This window comes from Culex pipiens, chromosome 1, assembly GCF_016801865.2.
Source record: "Culex pipiens pallens isolate TS chromosome 1, TS_CPP_V2, whole genome shotgun sequence".
Lineage (NCBI taxonomy): Eukaryota > Metazoa > Arthropoda > Insecta > Diptera > Culicidae > Culex > Culex pipiens.
The window spans coordinates 68,334,763-68,350,103 of record NC_068937.1 but is presented as its reverse complement, the minus strand read 5'-3'; the positions used below and the strand labels follow the sequence as shown (position 1 = coordinate 68,350,103).

Below are 15,341 nucleotides of genomic sequence, written 5' to 3'. Positions count from 1 at the left end.
AGATTAGATTGCAGTTCAAGGATCGAGTCGGAGGGCTTGATGTCGTGCTGTTCTACGGCGGCGACACCGTTGATGTTGACCAGGTCGACGTCCTGCTCGTCACCGAGGTGACCCTCGAGCACGAATTTATTCAGCTGATCGCCCGTACTTGTCCGGAATGTCCGAGTACAGATCATTGTGGTCAACCTGCTCTTCAAGATGCTGGTGCTGTTCTTCCTGTTGATCGTGACTTCAGGAAGGATTCGAGTTTATGCGCAGACACATACACATACAGAGGGTGCTGCTGGCCATATACTTGCGCTACACATTGCATCCAAATCACACCTGCACAGCATCGATTGACCACACGAGGGCGCCTTTGCGACGCAGCAAGCGTGCGTGTGCGCTCTTAGCACACCGACACGACCGCGGACCGGTTCCTGCGTATTGATGGGCACTTCACTTCACACGGTTCTCTTCTGGCACAGCTACGGACCGGGATCTTCTCCGGCATACCAACAACTTCTTCACAATCGATAACATTTTCTTCATCACGGTCGCATTGAGAGACACAGCCGGGACGGTGCGGGGAGTCACCGGTAACCGCTGAACACCTTTTCTCGTTGCTTTGCCTGACCGCATAAAACCGTAAATGATCACTCCGCGCGACCGTTTCGACTGCACCGAGGACAGTTAAGTGCTCCAAAAGCACTTTCGCGAACCGACAGAATAACTTGCAGCTGCGAGCTGCAAAAAACCGACTGGATCGAACTGAACTGAACTTCGCTGCAATGTTTACATTTTGCGCTCTCTCACTTCTCACGCGACTCATCTCGCATTTTCGTTCGTCTCACTTGAAAATAAGATTTGTTTAAGTGAGGTACATCAATTAGCAGGGTAGCCAGTTTTTGCTATCACAGACTTTTGCACATGGTTTCATCGGTTTCACGGACAGTTCGACGCCAACATTTCAAAAAGCATACAAACCGTGCGTTTTGAGAAAAACGCATTTAAATGTTAAGCATCATTTTTTAATTTCCATTTTAATAAATATAAAAGCAAAACAAGATGTTCTAATGATAACAAACGATGAAAAACGTTGCTTTTATTGATACTTGATCATGGTCATGGTTGAACCATATACTAATTAACACTAGTGCTTTGAAGCTTCGAACATTTTTTTTTTTTTCAAAAAAAGTATGACTCATAAGTAGAGAGCCTAGAGCTTAGTCCTATAAGCTCTAGGCTCTCTACTCATAAGCTGTGAACCGCGCAAACCACTGTGATCGGCTTGCCCCCCGTATGGCAGATCTGCTTGGCAGCACTGACATTTTTAAATTCTGTTTTGTGCTTTTTGCGCGTGCATTGTGTTTGTTTATGTTTTGGTTTTGATTTAATCAGCTGGAAAAGAAAACACTCTTTTAGGAAGAACTACAAAAAACGGAACAAAAATTACGAGCAAGGTAATTCAATTCAATTTTCAATTTTGATTCTGTTCGAAGAAGTTTTTTTTTCGATGATTAAAAGCAAAATTCAATTTTGTCCAAAAAAGTTCCTAAAAAGTCCGTCTTATTTCAGATACGAATGTGGGTGATTTGGTGGTTCTCAACAAAAGAGAATGTGCGCTGCATGGATTTATAGGAGTTGGCAGAACATCTCTTCCGGGAGCAACATCCGGAAACTCATTCACCCGCAAAACACGCTCAACTTTGTGCGCAAATTGTCGATGAGTCTCGGTGGCTGCTGAGAAGTTTACCCGGACACGCCGAAGCAGTTCGGAGATGGAATTGAGGATTAGACAAACCCAACTTTCCGGTTAAAAATGGTTTTACGTGCTCTGTGGAGACTGGCCAAGTGCGCCGTCGGTACAAGGGAAGCCTTGTCACGATTGTCAACATTGTTGACCAAATCGTAATCGTACAGTATCCAGTGAACCATCTCCAACAGACCAAGTTCTGCCAGAAGTAGCAGCCAAAGTTCGAGCTCGAGTGGCGGAGGTGGAGGCATCACCACGAATACGACCAGTAGCAACATAAGAAGGGGTCCGGCCGTACCGGCTGAGGAGCTGTAACGACGTCCACGGCAACCAGACGTTTTTGCAGCGGATCGCGCAGCGGTTCATGGTTGACCTGCCCAAGTCCCCGCCAGATACACCGCCGCTCAGCTCGGTCACTAATCCGGACGGACCGTCGTCGCCAAGGATAGTGGTGAAAGGCTTCCCAACAGCCAGGACTTACGCGGAGTGACCATCGTTAGGAGCTAGGAGGATTGACGTGATAAATCACGAAAACTGTTGTCGATTCTGAATCTCGTGCTGGTTATGCCGTTCCAGGGAAGAATATGTTTGGAACTAGTGAGAAATTCGCGTTGGCTTGGAGATTAAATAAAATGTGAACTTAATTTGAACCTGACTTTCAGATAAAGCTTAAACTTAAAACGAGAGAAATCTGCAAAAACGAAAAAAAAAATGCTAATTCAAACCTCAAAATCCGTTCGTTACGATTTGGCAATATTTGTCCACGCCATTATTTGTATTAACAATTTTCCTTAAACGTTAAAGAGCGGTTCTTACTCTCATTCATTCTAATTGATGGGAGACTGGAGGACACTGGGAAAGGAGAGGAGGCAGAACGGTATTCTTACAAGTGCTCATCCTCGTCGGGCAGTGCCGTGACTTGTGCTTCCTTTAGATCCTTTTCGATCTGCTGCTGCCAGTCTTTGTCCATCTTACCTCTGGAGGCAGGATAGCAAACATCGCAACAAACTCTAGGTTCGGGTCGCCGACCAGCTTGCGGGTCAGCCACAGGAAAGGCTTCTCGAAGTTGTAGTTGAACTTGGCGGAGATGTTGTCTATTTTTTCCGGTGGAACACGCCTCGGCTCTCACTTTCCGGTCCTTGATGTCGATCTTGTTGCCGCACAGCAAGATCGCGATGATTCCCCACAGTTGGAGTAGTTCTTGTAGGTGACGCGGGACGTCCTTGAGCATGATGATGGCACACTGTCCCTGGATCAAGCAACCGTCGCGCAGCCTGCCGAACTTCTGCTGGACGTCCGTGCCCAAACGTTGAACGTATATCAACCAAAAAAGAAAACGAGTTGAGGAGCACAAGAACAAATAGGCTCGAAATTCATAAATAATTTTAAACATCTCATGTTTCTGATGTTTGTTACTTTATTTCAATTGTTTGAGCGAATCACTTTTCAATAGTTATTTATAATAATAATAATTTTTGATTCAACGGATTTAACGCATAATTGCGAGAGCAAGAATCGAGTTTAGCAAGAGGAAAAAAAATGAGAGAGCGCGCAAACCAGAGTATTAATAATCTGCCTTGCGCACTCTCTCGTTTCTCTTCTCTCACTACGCTCGTTACCTGCACTAGTGCAGGCAAGCGCACAGCGCAGGCAAAAACAGTCTGAAGGGAAACGTTTGTGCGGCTGGTCGTTGTTTACGTTTTGTGCGCAGGTATAATTTTCAAATAATTTGATTTACCAGATACATTGTTTATATTTTTCTTGTTGATCATTTCAGCGCCGTGGAGAACTTGAAACAACGGAACAGCTGGTGCTGAAGGATTCGATCGGCAATCGAAAGAGATCTTGGCGGCAGCCGACCGACAAAACAAAATCGAAGCGAACGCACGATTGGCATTAATCAAGGAAATCATTTGAATCATCAGATAAGTACACAAATTCCCAATTGGCCATCTATCTAACCCATGAAATTTAACACCGTATAAAAATCTGTGTATGGAGCAAAAAAATCGTTCAAATTTACTGCAAATTACGTCCATACTCACAGTTCAAGACCATATTGTACGACCCTTTTCGCAGAGATCATCGATCCCGCAGCACAAACAGAAAAAAACGGGGACGAAATTCAAACCCTTAATTTTGGAGTGGCACAAAAAAAACACGCTCGTCGCCAAATATAATATCAAATTCCAATCTGCTTCTCGTCCTTCCACCCCTCTACCAGGACCTTTCGTCACTTCTCCAAAACTGTGGAATATTAAATTTTGTCCCCCCCAGCCCGAGTGGCGGCAACCCAAAGGCAGAGGACAAAAAAGGATCCCGGAGAAGAAAGAAATTAATTGTCTTCAAAATGCACTTCGCCAACTTCACACAAAACTTGTGGTTTGAAGTCAGGATAAGCGAGTTGAGCGAAAAAAGCAGCAGCTTCCAGTCATCGTCTGGTATTCCTTTGCCAGCGACTTCTTCGTATATTCCTGTCGTTCATCTTCTGGGTTTCGTCCGAGCAGCAGATCCTGGAACAAAGACCGGCGAGCAAACCGCACAGAAACCTAACCTAACTTTTGCCATTTAGACTCTTCCGCTGCTTCTTATTCTTCTTGCAAAAATGCATCCGAGTGACACAAATGTCCCCTTCCGGTAACCCCCTTCCCCCCCTCCAGTTCCAGGACCATGCCAAATTTCAGCAACTTGCCAAACGCATTGTTTCTCCAACACTCACACACACACACACAAACGCATTCTGCAGGGTTTTGTGCGCTAGTGTGAGTGTGCTTTTATTTCGAAAACTCTACCACAAACCATGCTTGAAATCGCTTGTATGTCACCGGCAAAAACAACCTCACTCAACCCGGTCGCTTTTGTCCCCCCTCCAAACCCGACTCTCGCAGCATTTGATCCTAACTCCTGGGTCGCCCTAGCCTTCCGCAGAATGTTTCAGCTGACTCGGTGAAAGCACGGTGAAAAAGATTTTCGATTTTTTTTTTCAGCTTTTGACAACCGCAACAGTTGAGACAGCTGAAACAGTTGAGACAGCTGAAACAGTTGATACAGCTAAAGCTGTTGAGACGACCGAAACAGTTGAGACAACCGTAACAGTTGAGACAGCTGAAACAGTTGAGGCAACCGAAACAGTTGAGACAACTGAAACAGTTGAGACAACTGAGACAGTTGAGACAGCTTAAACAGTTGAGACAGCTGAAACAGTTGAGACAACTGAGACAGTTGAGACAGCTTAAACAGTTGAGACAACTAAATCAGTTGAGACAACTGAAACAGTTGAGACAACTAAATCAGTTGAGACAACTGAAACAGTTGAGGCAACTAAATCAGTTGAGACAACTCAATCAGTTGAGACAACTGAAACAGTTGAGACAACTAAATCAGTTGAGACAACTGAAACAGTTGAGACAACTGAAACAGTTGAGACAACTGAAACAGTTGAGACAACTGAGACAGTTGAGGCAGCTTAAACAGTTGAGACAACTGAATCAGTTGAGACAACTGAAACAGTTGTGACAACTGAAACAGTTGTGACAACTGAAACAGTTGGGACAACTAAAACAGTTGAGATAACTGAAACAGTTGAGACAACTAAATCAGTTGAGACAACTCAATCAGTTGAGACAACTGAAACAGTTGAGACAACTAAATCAGTTGAGACAACTGAAACAGTTGGGACAACTAAAACAGTTGAGACAACTGAAACAGTTGAGACAGCTGAAACAGTTGAGACAGCTGAAATAGTTAAGACTGAAACAGTTGAGACAGCTGAAACAGTTGAGACAGCTGAAACAGTTGAAACAGCTGAAATAGTTAAGACCACTGAAACAGTTGAGACAACTGAATCAATTGAGACAACTGAAACAGTTGAGACAACTAAGACAGTTGAGACAGCTTAAACAGTTGAGACAACTGAAACAGTTGAGACAACTGAAACAGTTGAGACAACTGAAACAGTTGAGACAACTGAAACAGTTGAGACAACTGAGACAGTTGAGGCAGCTTAAACAGTTGAGACAACTGAATCAGTTGAGACAACTGAAACAGTTGTGACAACTGAAACAGTTGGGACAACTAAAACAGTTGAGATAACTGAAACAGTTGAGACAACTAAATCAGTTGAGACAACTCAATCAGTTGAGACAACTGAAACAGTTGAGACAACTAAATCAGTTGAGACAACTGAAACAGTTGGGACAACTAAAACAGTTGAGACAACTGAAACAGTTGAGACAGCTGAAACAGTTGAGACAGCTGAAATAGTTAAGACAACTGAAACAGTTGAGACAGCTGAAACAGTTGAAACAGCTGAAACAGTTGAGACAGCTGAAACAGTTGAGACAGCTGAAATAGTTAAGACCACTGAAACAGTTGAGACAACTGAATCAATTGAGACAACTGAAACAGTTGAGACAACTAAATCAGTTGAGACAACTCAATCAGTTGAGACAACTGTAACAGTTGAGACAACTAAATCAGTTGAGACAACTGAAACAGTTGAGACAACTGAAACAGTTGAGACAACTGAAACAGTTGAGACAACTGAAACAGTTGAGACAACTAAATCAGTTGAGACAACTGAAACAGTTGAGACAACTGAATCAGTTGAGACAACTGAAACAGTTGAGACAACTGAATCAGTTGAAACAACTGAAATAGTTGGGACAACTAAAACAGTTAAGACAACTGAAACAGTTGAGACAACTAAATCAGTTGAGACAACTCAATCAGTCGAGACAACTGAAACAGTTGAGACAACTAAATCAGTTGAGACAACTGAAACAGTTGAGACAATTCAATCAGTTGAGACAACTGAAACAGTTGGGACAACTAAAACAGTTGAGACAACTGAAACAGTTGAGACAACTAAATCAGTTGAGACAACTCAATCAGTTGAGACAACTGAAACAGTTGAGACAACTGAATCAGTTGAAACAACTGAAACAGTTGGGACAACTAAAACAGTTAAGACAACTGAAACAGTTGAGACAACTCAATCAGTTGAGACAACTGAAACAGTTGAGACAACTAAATCAGTTGAGACAGCTGAAATAGTTAAGACCACTGAAACAGTTGAGACAGCTGAAACAGTTGAAACAGCTGAAACAGTTGAGACAGCTGAAACAGTTGAGACAGCTGAAATAGTTAAGACCACTGAAACAGTTGAGACAACTGAATCAGTTGAGACAACTGAATCAGCTGAGACAACTGAAACATTTGAGATTACTGAAATAGTTGAGACAACTAAAACAGTTGAGACGACTGACTCAGTAGAGACAACTTAAACAAATGAGACAAAATGAAATTTTCCACCGTGTGCATCACACACCGGCCTGTCACCATTTAGTTTAGTTGGTGGTCTTTTCGTTCCTCTTTTTGTCCTTCAGCACCGCCACCACCACTGTCACACGCTTGTCCAGCAATATGGTTGCTGCAGAGTATGTGTGTGTGTGTAGGGATGTTAGTGTGCCATTTGTACGAACACGTAAAATTTTATGCATCCGTGCACTTTCCGGAACTTCCTGGTGGTGGTGGGGGCTAATGGAGAAGGAACAGGCGGGCACACACACAAATATTTTCAACCGTTTTAGGATATTTTCGAATTGATGCTATATTTTTTCAATAATTGTGATTTTCTCGATTTATTTTTTTAAATTTTAATTGAAAAAAAAACTGCGGAATTCATCCAGATTTCAGTCATTTTTTTCTCATTCATTTGCTTGTAAACATTTCGAAAATTAATAATAAAATTACTTTGCGAAACCTTGGAACTGGTGAAGTTTGCGGATTGTTGCCAAATGTTTGGGAAAACTCAATGCTCTTTATTTATTGATAAGAAGAATCTTCTCTGTTTTGATTGGAGAGCTTTAGCAATGTTGATTGCAGGAACTTAAGATAACAAGTTCCAGGAAATTGAGAGAACTTTTCATTTCTAGGTTTTTGAAAATTATTGGAAGATGGCAAATCAAATTCCAAATCGATTAAATATAGAGTAACACATATGGGTCATTCATCTGAAGCGGAACAGCATTTGAAAATTACCATCTCCGATTCTGCTCAAAATTGGCAGAGCTGTTGAGACTATCAGAACATGCAAGAATCCCGAATTTCATCCAAATCGGACCTCCCCCTCCATTTTTGTACCCTCCCAAAAAATCGATTTTTTTGGTGATTTTTGAGCGAAACCCCTATCTTCGCACGGCGATAGCTCAGGAACCACAAATCTTAGAGGGTCGGTCTTGGACTCAAATTTGAAGGAAATTGGACGTAAAATCCTTTTCAATGATCAAAATTTTGTTTGTTTTATTTTGTCTACCTGTATTGCGCAATTGAAAACTTTAAATTGCCGTATCTCAAAACAGCCCTATTATTTTTTTTAATTTGACATCACCATCGTGTTCCCCGGGCAATTTTACATAAGAATCACTTATCGACAGAAAGGAATATGTTTCGTTCCAGAGATATAGATTTTTAAAGTTTTGAGTATTTGAGATTACCTACATCAGCTACACTCGCCGCATCTGCTAGATGCACACAGTCGTGCTGATAAATAATTACTACCTGGGTGTTCTGGGAGATGAATTATTTAATTAAATTTTAATTTTAAATTTTAATTTTTAAATTATAAAGTTTTGTTTAAAAAAATCAATATGTATTATTAGGCCGTTGCAAATGTTTTTTAAAGTTTATTTCCCTCGACTTCGGCAAAAAAAACATAAAAATGTAAAAAATTGAAATAACAAGGCATTGTTTTAACATTTGAATGAAACAAAAGTTTAAAAATGCATTACACCTGCCCAGATGATTTGAATCATAAGTTTTCAAAATATCAAATATTGAAGAAACTTTTTTTTTCGTCGAAAGAAAAACTTTTTGCTTTAGAATTTCACTAAAATTTAAAAATATTTTTGATCGACCCTAGACATGCTTAATACGATTTTAGACGCAGGAAAATGCATTTCAAATTGTTTTCAGTTGAATTCTATTTCTTTTACAGCTTTGAAGTTTTTTGGTAAAATATTTTTTTGTTCCCGATTTTTCAGACCACTTTTGCAACGGCCTTAAATAAAAAATAAATTAAATAAAAAACAAATTTTGAAAAAAAAAATTTTGAATTTAAAACAAAAAAAAAGTTCCATAAAAAAACTATGTTTTCAAATGTCTTGCATTTTTTTTTTTATTATTTTTTTCAATTTTCATGAAAAAAAAATCTTGCTTGATTTTTTTTTATAATTGAAACATTAAAAAATGCTTTAAAAGTTCGATCGTAATACCTCAAACCACAATCATCATTTCACGATAGTTTTCGATCGTAATTTGTCGATGCTAGATTGAGATTTGTCGATGTTAGATCGAAATTTTAGTATCGAGAAATTGCGAAAATCAAGTTTTACAAATCATTTTTTTTAATTCATTTAAGTTTACCAAAAGTGAAAAATTGTGAGCTATAAAAATAAAAACTATTTATTCTACCATTTTTTAATGTTATTCGTGATTTTCAAATTGTTAGATAATTTTCATGGAAAGATCTAAAACATTTTGAGAGGTTTCATTTTTTGACATTTAACACCGGATTAGTAGTTTCCAAGTTGAAGTCGATTGAAAAATGAGGAGTGATTGGCACTAAGAAATATGTATTTTTCTCAATCAAAAGTGGGCTCAATAATGTTAAAAAAGTGTAGAGAATTTTGTCAGGTATCTCCCCTTCAAATTAGATTATAGAGATTATTTATTAAAATTGTCATTTTCATAAAAAAAAAACATTTAAAAACTATTGAAAACTATGCAGAATACATTGCCTAATGCTTAGATATGCATTTTTAACAAAGCATTTTGTGATACTTTTCGCAAAAAAAAAAAATGAAAATCAAGCTTCTTCTACATCTAAATTATTTTTTTAGATAGAAAATTATATTACATTTTTTTCTTATATTTTTAAACAAAATAATAACCTGGCCACATCAAAAACGTCCGACATGCTCAAATGTTAGCAATTTTTGTCCCCTGAAAAACATATTTTTTTAAGTTAAGGGGTGAAATGGTCAAAATCTAGTTTTTATCTTTTCCCGGGCAACAAAATTCATGCCATTTCAATAACAAATACTGTTAAAATAACAGAAAGTGTTATGGAATCTTCCTGAAAAATCCATTTTTGCATAAGGATTTAATAACAGTTTATGTTATCATAACAAAATTGTTTATTGGTCTGATATTGGCTGAAAGCCAAAACAACTTTGAAATAACATATTTTTTTTATGGAAAAATACCTCCAACTGTTATTGGGATGATCGGATTAGTTGTTAAAATAACAAAAAATAATAACAAAGATTTGTTCGAAGAATAACTAAAAATGTTATAAGTCTGTTATTACAATAACAATCCAATAACAAAAAAATCATAACGACGAATAACAAATCTTGTTATAAATAACATAAAATGTTATTGGCCTAGTATTTTCAAATATCAAAAAATGTTATTCCCAAGTTATTTCCGTCTGCTCGGGTTTATTTTGGGTTGGACCGCACAAAACCCCAAGTACCTATTTCCAACTACCCAAAATGTTATACATATGTTGGTATTTATGTTACATTTTGTAAAGAGTGAAGTCTACTTACTAACCGCTTATAGACAGAGTTACAGTCTTAATATCCACTTACCTAAAAAGAAAGAGAGGGAGAAAACAATAAATTAGTTTATTTTATCAATTCTTTAAGGAAACATTTATGCTTTTTATAACGAAATCAAAAGTCAATCCACCCATTAAAATTCTATTTTTTGCAAAACCACTTCCCATTCCGGATTTTTGTTCCCATTGCCTACATTAGATCAGACATAGCTTTGAGTTCCACCACATTTCGGTTCCTCTTGGCCACCCAACCATTGAGACAACGACGACACACAGGTGTGATGGCTGGCACACGAGATACCTCACAGCCCACACGTGTCCCGTGCAGTTCTCAACACGGGTGGTTTAACAGCAAGCCTTTATCCAAAAGCTGCCACCATCGGTCACACAGGGCGTGACTTTTTGCGGTTTCATCAAGTGTCCAATTTCATGTTGGAAGAAAAAAAGAAGTTGCAATTTGTAATGCATCCGGTGAACCGAACCCGAGTCTCAAGTCTTTGATTGCCTCCAAGTTGGCTCCTCCTTCAAGAAAGGGCAGTCAACCAATTGAAATCAAATCCAGAGACATCTCTCAGCTCGGTGGAATCTCGTTTCAAAGTTTTAAGTTACAATCAAAAGCATGGCTCCCAACTGACGCGCGCCACCAAACGGTGCTTGAAATTGCTGTTTTCAATTCATTTCAACGTCCTGAGTCGTGGGGCATGACGACGATCCGTCCGTCCGACATGGTTGGGTTTGTTTACAATTAATTCAAACGCGTGCGGTGCAACCTGTCATCACATTGCACCCTGTGTTAACGGTGGCGGCGAAAAAGAATTGCACCAACCAATCTCTGACCGGACTCGACCCCCCGGAGGGTGCCAGTGATGGCAGCAGTGTGACACGTGCCCGAGGAGGTGTCCATTTCAAAGCAGTGACATGGGGTAGCTGTGAGTGTATCCTCAGTTGCTCAACAGTAACAAAACTCAGAAACTGCATCATAGAATACTGGAAAACTGCTGACTTCTGACTTCTGACATCTGACTTCTGACTTCTGACTTCTGACTTCTGACTTCTGACTTCTGACTTCTGACTTCTGACTTCTGACTTCTGACTTCTGACTTCTGACTTCTGACTTCTAACTTCTGACTTCTGACTTCTGAATTCTGACTTCTGACTTCTGACTTCTGACTTCTGACTTCTGACTTCTGACTTCTGACTTCTGACTTCTGACTTCTGACTTCTGACTTCTGACTTCTGACTTCTGACTTCTGACTTCTGACTTCTGACTTCTGACTTCTGACTTCTGACTTCTGACTTCTGACTTCTGACTTCTGACTTCTGACTTCTGACTTCTGACTTCTGACTTCTGACTTCTGACTTCTGACTTCTGACTTCTGACTTCTGACTTCTGACTTCTGACTTCTGACTTCTGACTTCTGACTTCTGACTTCTGACTTCTGACTTCTGACTTCTGACTTCTGACTTCGGACTTCGGACTTCGGACTTCGGACTTCGGACTTCTGACTTCTGACTTCTGTTTTTAGTTTTTAGTTTTTAGTTTTTAGTTTTTAGTTTTTAGTTTTTAGTTTTTAGTTTTTAGTTTTTAGTTTTTAGTTTTTAGTTTTTAGTTTTTAGTTTTTAGTTTTTAGTTTTTAGTTTTTAGTTTTTAGTTTTTAGTTTTTAGTTTTTAGTTTTTAGTTTTTAGTTTTTAGTTTTTAGTTTTTAGTTTTTAGTTTTTAGTTTTTAGTTTTTAGTTTTTAGTTTTTAGTTTTTAGTTTTTAGTTTTTTTTTTTTAGTTTTTAGTTTTTAGTTTTTAGTTTTTAGTTTTTAGTTTTTAGTTTTTAGTTTTTAGTTTTTAGTTTTTAGTTTTTAGTTTTAGTTTTTAGTTTTTAGTTTTTAGTTTTTAGTTTTTAGTTTTTAGTTTTTAGTTTTTAGTTTTTAGTTTATAGTTTTTAGTTTTTAGTTTTTAGTTTTTAGTTTTTAGTTTTTAGTTTTTAGTTTTTAGTTTTTAGTTTTTAGTTTTTAGTTTTTAGTTTTTAGTTTTTAGTTTTTAGTTTTTAGTTTTTAGTTTTTAGTTTTTAGTTTTTAGTTTTTAGTTTTTAGTTTTTAGTTTTTAGTTTTTAGTTTTTAGTTTTTAGTTTTTAGTTTTTAGTTTTTAGTTTTTAGTTTTTAGTTTTTAGTTTTTAGTTTTTAGTTTTTAGTTTTTAGTTTTTAGTTTTTAGTTTTTAGTTTTTAGTTTTTAGTTTTTAGTTTTTAGTTTTTAGTTTTTAGTTTTTATTAAATTTTAATGCAAACAATCATGTTGTTTCAGATTTCGACGAAAAGTACCTTTTCAGATTTGTGATTCCGACCCCGGCTGCCACCAACAAGGACGCGTTTTTAGCGACAGATTCTCTCGGTGAATCCCGAATTGTGTGGACCTGTTCTTGTGCATTCTAGTCGACATTGTCGAGGATGGTCGTGGGCAAAGTTCGTCGCGGCCATTTAGATAGGTATATTTAGCTTATCTTCCCTCCTCCTCTTCGTCCTCCTCTTGAGTAAAAAAGTCTTTTCGAGCGGCCAAGCAGCAGTTGATATTCTGTTGACGGAGCTGGCAATAGAACCAATGCAGCCCGAGAGTTTTCGGCCTAAATGGAAACATCACAAAGAATGTACTGGTATGTATGTCGAGAAGTTTCATTTCTTATTCCCATTTGCTTTTTTTTATGTGAATCTCGTTGTTTGCCCATCAAACATAATTCGAATAAATCAGAAGTACTCTGTTTGATTTGCACTTTCTCTAAATTCTCTCATTTCAAATGTGCAACTCGATTTATTTGCAGATTTTGTATTCAACGTAGAGTGGAATATCACCATGGGACTTGAATATTATATTGTAAATAAATACATTGTGGTTTATTTTGTTTTATTTGTCTAGGTTTGTACCTGAAGCATGCTTTGATCTTAAAATGAATTTCGTCAAGTGCGACAGGTCATCAGGGTGCGACACGCTCTCATCAACCAGCGGTGCCACTTTTATCTAAACTCGAAGCTTCCAAACTACGAATAACCGGCGTGATATAGCTGCGCCGTTTCCTATCGCAAGCGATTTCAAGTCAAGCAGAGTACCTAATTGACGACGTCCACAGGATGGCGAAGATGGAGCTGGCATCGAAAATGCTACAGTTGTGCTGGATGGGGCGTACGACTTTGATCAACATCCTGCTGTAGCGAAAGTTTCCTTCAGATTTGTTTAACTTAGAATTAGAAATGTCTTTTTTTTGACAAGTCAAACCTTTAGACACACGCAATACCTCTTCCTCCCTAAATTAAACACCAGTTAAAAGGAACCCCCTTTTTTAGCTTAGGATTTTTCGATCATTGTACTACTAAAATGACAAAATAAATTAAAACATTTGGACAAAGTAAAACTGCACTGTTTTTTTGCTCAAAATCCCGAAAACCCTTAAAAAATTGATGTTAATTCGAATTGTTACAACTATTTCTCAAAATGTAACGCGCCATGGAAAATCACTCAAATAACTATTTAAAACCATAAAAATACCGTTTGAGAAATGGTGAAATCCCTAAAATATATACGCAAAAATGAACTTTCAAAAAGAATTTGACAAAGTGTCGCTAGAAGAAAAAATCAAATAGTGAATATTGCTAACAACATATATGGGGAATAGTTCACTATTTGAGAGACAGTGAGGAATTAAAAAAAATATTTACCAAATAGTTGCTATACAATTTGGTAAAAGGTTGATTGAATATTTAACAAATGATTTTCAAACGGGTTTTTTCTATGCGGGGTTGAACAAACATCGATTTTGATAAATGGTTGCAATCCTAAATTATTCAAGATGATTGATTAAATCCCAGAAATCCAAAAAAAGGATTTCATTTGTGTGTTTTTTTTTTTTTGTTTTGCTTAGAAATATTCAGAGAGTCTTTTCTAGAACCACCACAGCCAATTTACATTATTTTTCCCCTTTATCTTGTAAAATCATATTGGTTATCAAAACTTATTTAAAAAATTAACATAGTTTTGACAGTTATTTCAAAATAAAGAAATAAGTGAATTGAAGATTTAAATTTGTTAATCGTGTTCGCATTTTCAATTTTTATCGTAATTTTTTTTTTATTTCAAGAAGATGTGTCTGAACTAATATATCAATCTCCAATGGTTCTTAGTCTTTATACGATAAGAACAATACAAGTTTTGCTTGATGTTGCTGTTATATCATTTTCATTGAAATACTTGTTAAACAGTTTGTACACTATTTTCAAAAAATTGGATAATGTTATTTTTTGCGTTTTAATGAAATAGGCACTTTAAAGCTGTGGATTTATTTTTTTGTCGATAAAAAATGAATGATTTCTATGAATTCATAGACTTTTAAATATTTTGACTCTGGATCTTTAAGCATTTTTTGATACTCTTTGGTTTAAATTTAACCGTTTATTCGATCGAAAATTTTATTTTTTTTTTTTAATTTCGAAGATAAGCAGCACTGCACGATAGATTGAAATTTAATTAAATAATTTCTTTAGAAATTAAGATCTGATTTAATTTTTTTGTCAAGTTTTAAAATTTTATTTTTGCTCATAGTCTGGACCAATTGAATGAATTTGAAAATGGCGTTTAGTCGGAATATTAAAGTTTAACATGAATCGTTTTAATGTTTGATGCAATCGAGGAAAATTTTAACGGTTGCATATGCATTTAAAAATGGTTATATATGCATTATTAACAATTCTTCCAGTGAATATTTTGGCGTTAAAATTTAATTAAATACATTTTATCTCATATTTTTAACACATAAAAATTAAACACAAGCTCTATTTATTAACAGATATCCATTATAGGCCTATAGGGTCATCTAATTACCATGGAGACACTTCAGAAGCCGGAATTTCAGCGATTATATTTTTTTGTATTTCATTAAAATTATTTATTTTTGAGAGTGGAGGACGCGAAGTCGTGATTATGCAGGTTATTTTTTTTTGTGTGCT

General features: G+C 37.1%; 1 long non-coding RNA gene and 1 pseudogene across 1 annotated transcript; one reads left to right on the top strand and one right to left on the bottom strand.

Annotated features, from left to right (window-relative positions):
- Positions 1–2,357: 2,357 nt before the first annotated feature.
- LOC120431098 (GTP-binding nuclear protein Ran-like) lies at positions 2,358–11,265 on the bottom strand (annotated as a pseudogene).
- A 1,366-nt stretch (positions 11,266–12,631) lies between these two features.
- LOC120431101 (uncharacterized) lies at positions 12,632–13,605 on the top strand. The gene is made up of 2 exons (XR_005607799.2): positions 12,632–13,000; positions 13,261–13,605. It is a non-coding gene; the product is annotated as an uncharacterized LOC120431101 (long non-coding RNA).
- The last annotated feature ends 1,736 nt before the right edge of the window (positions 13,606–15,341 follow it).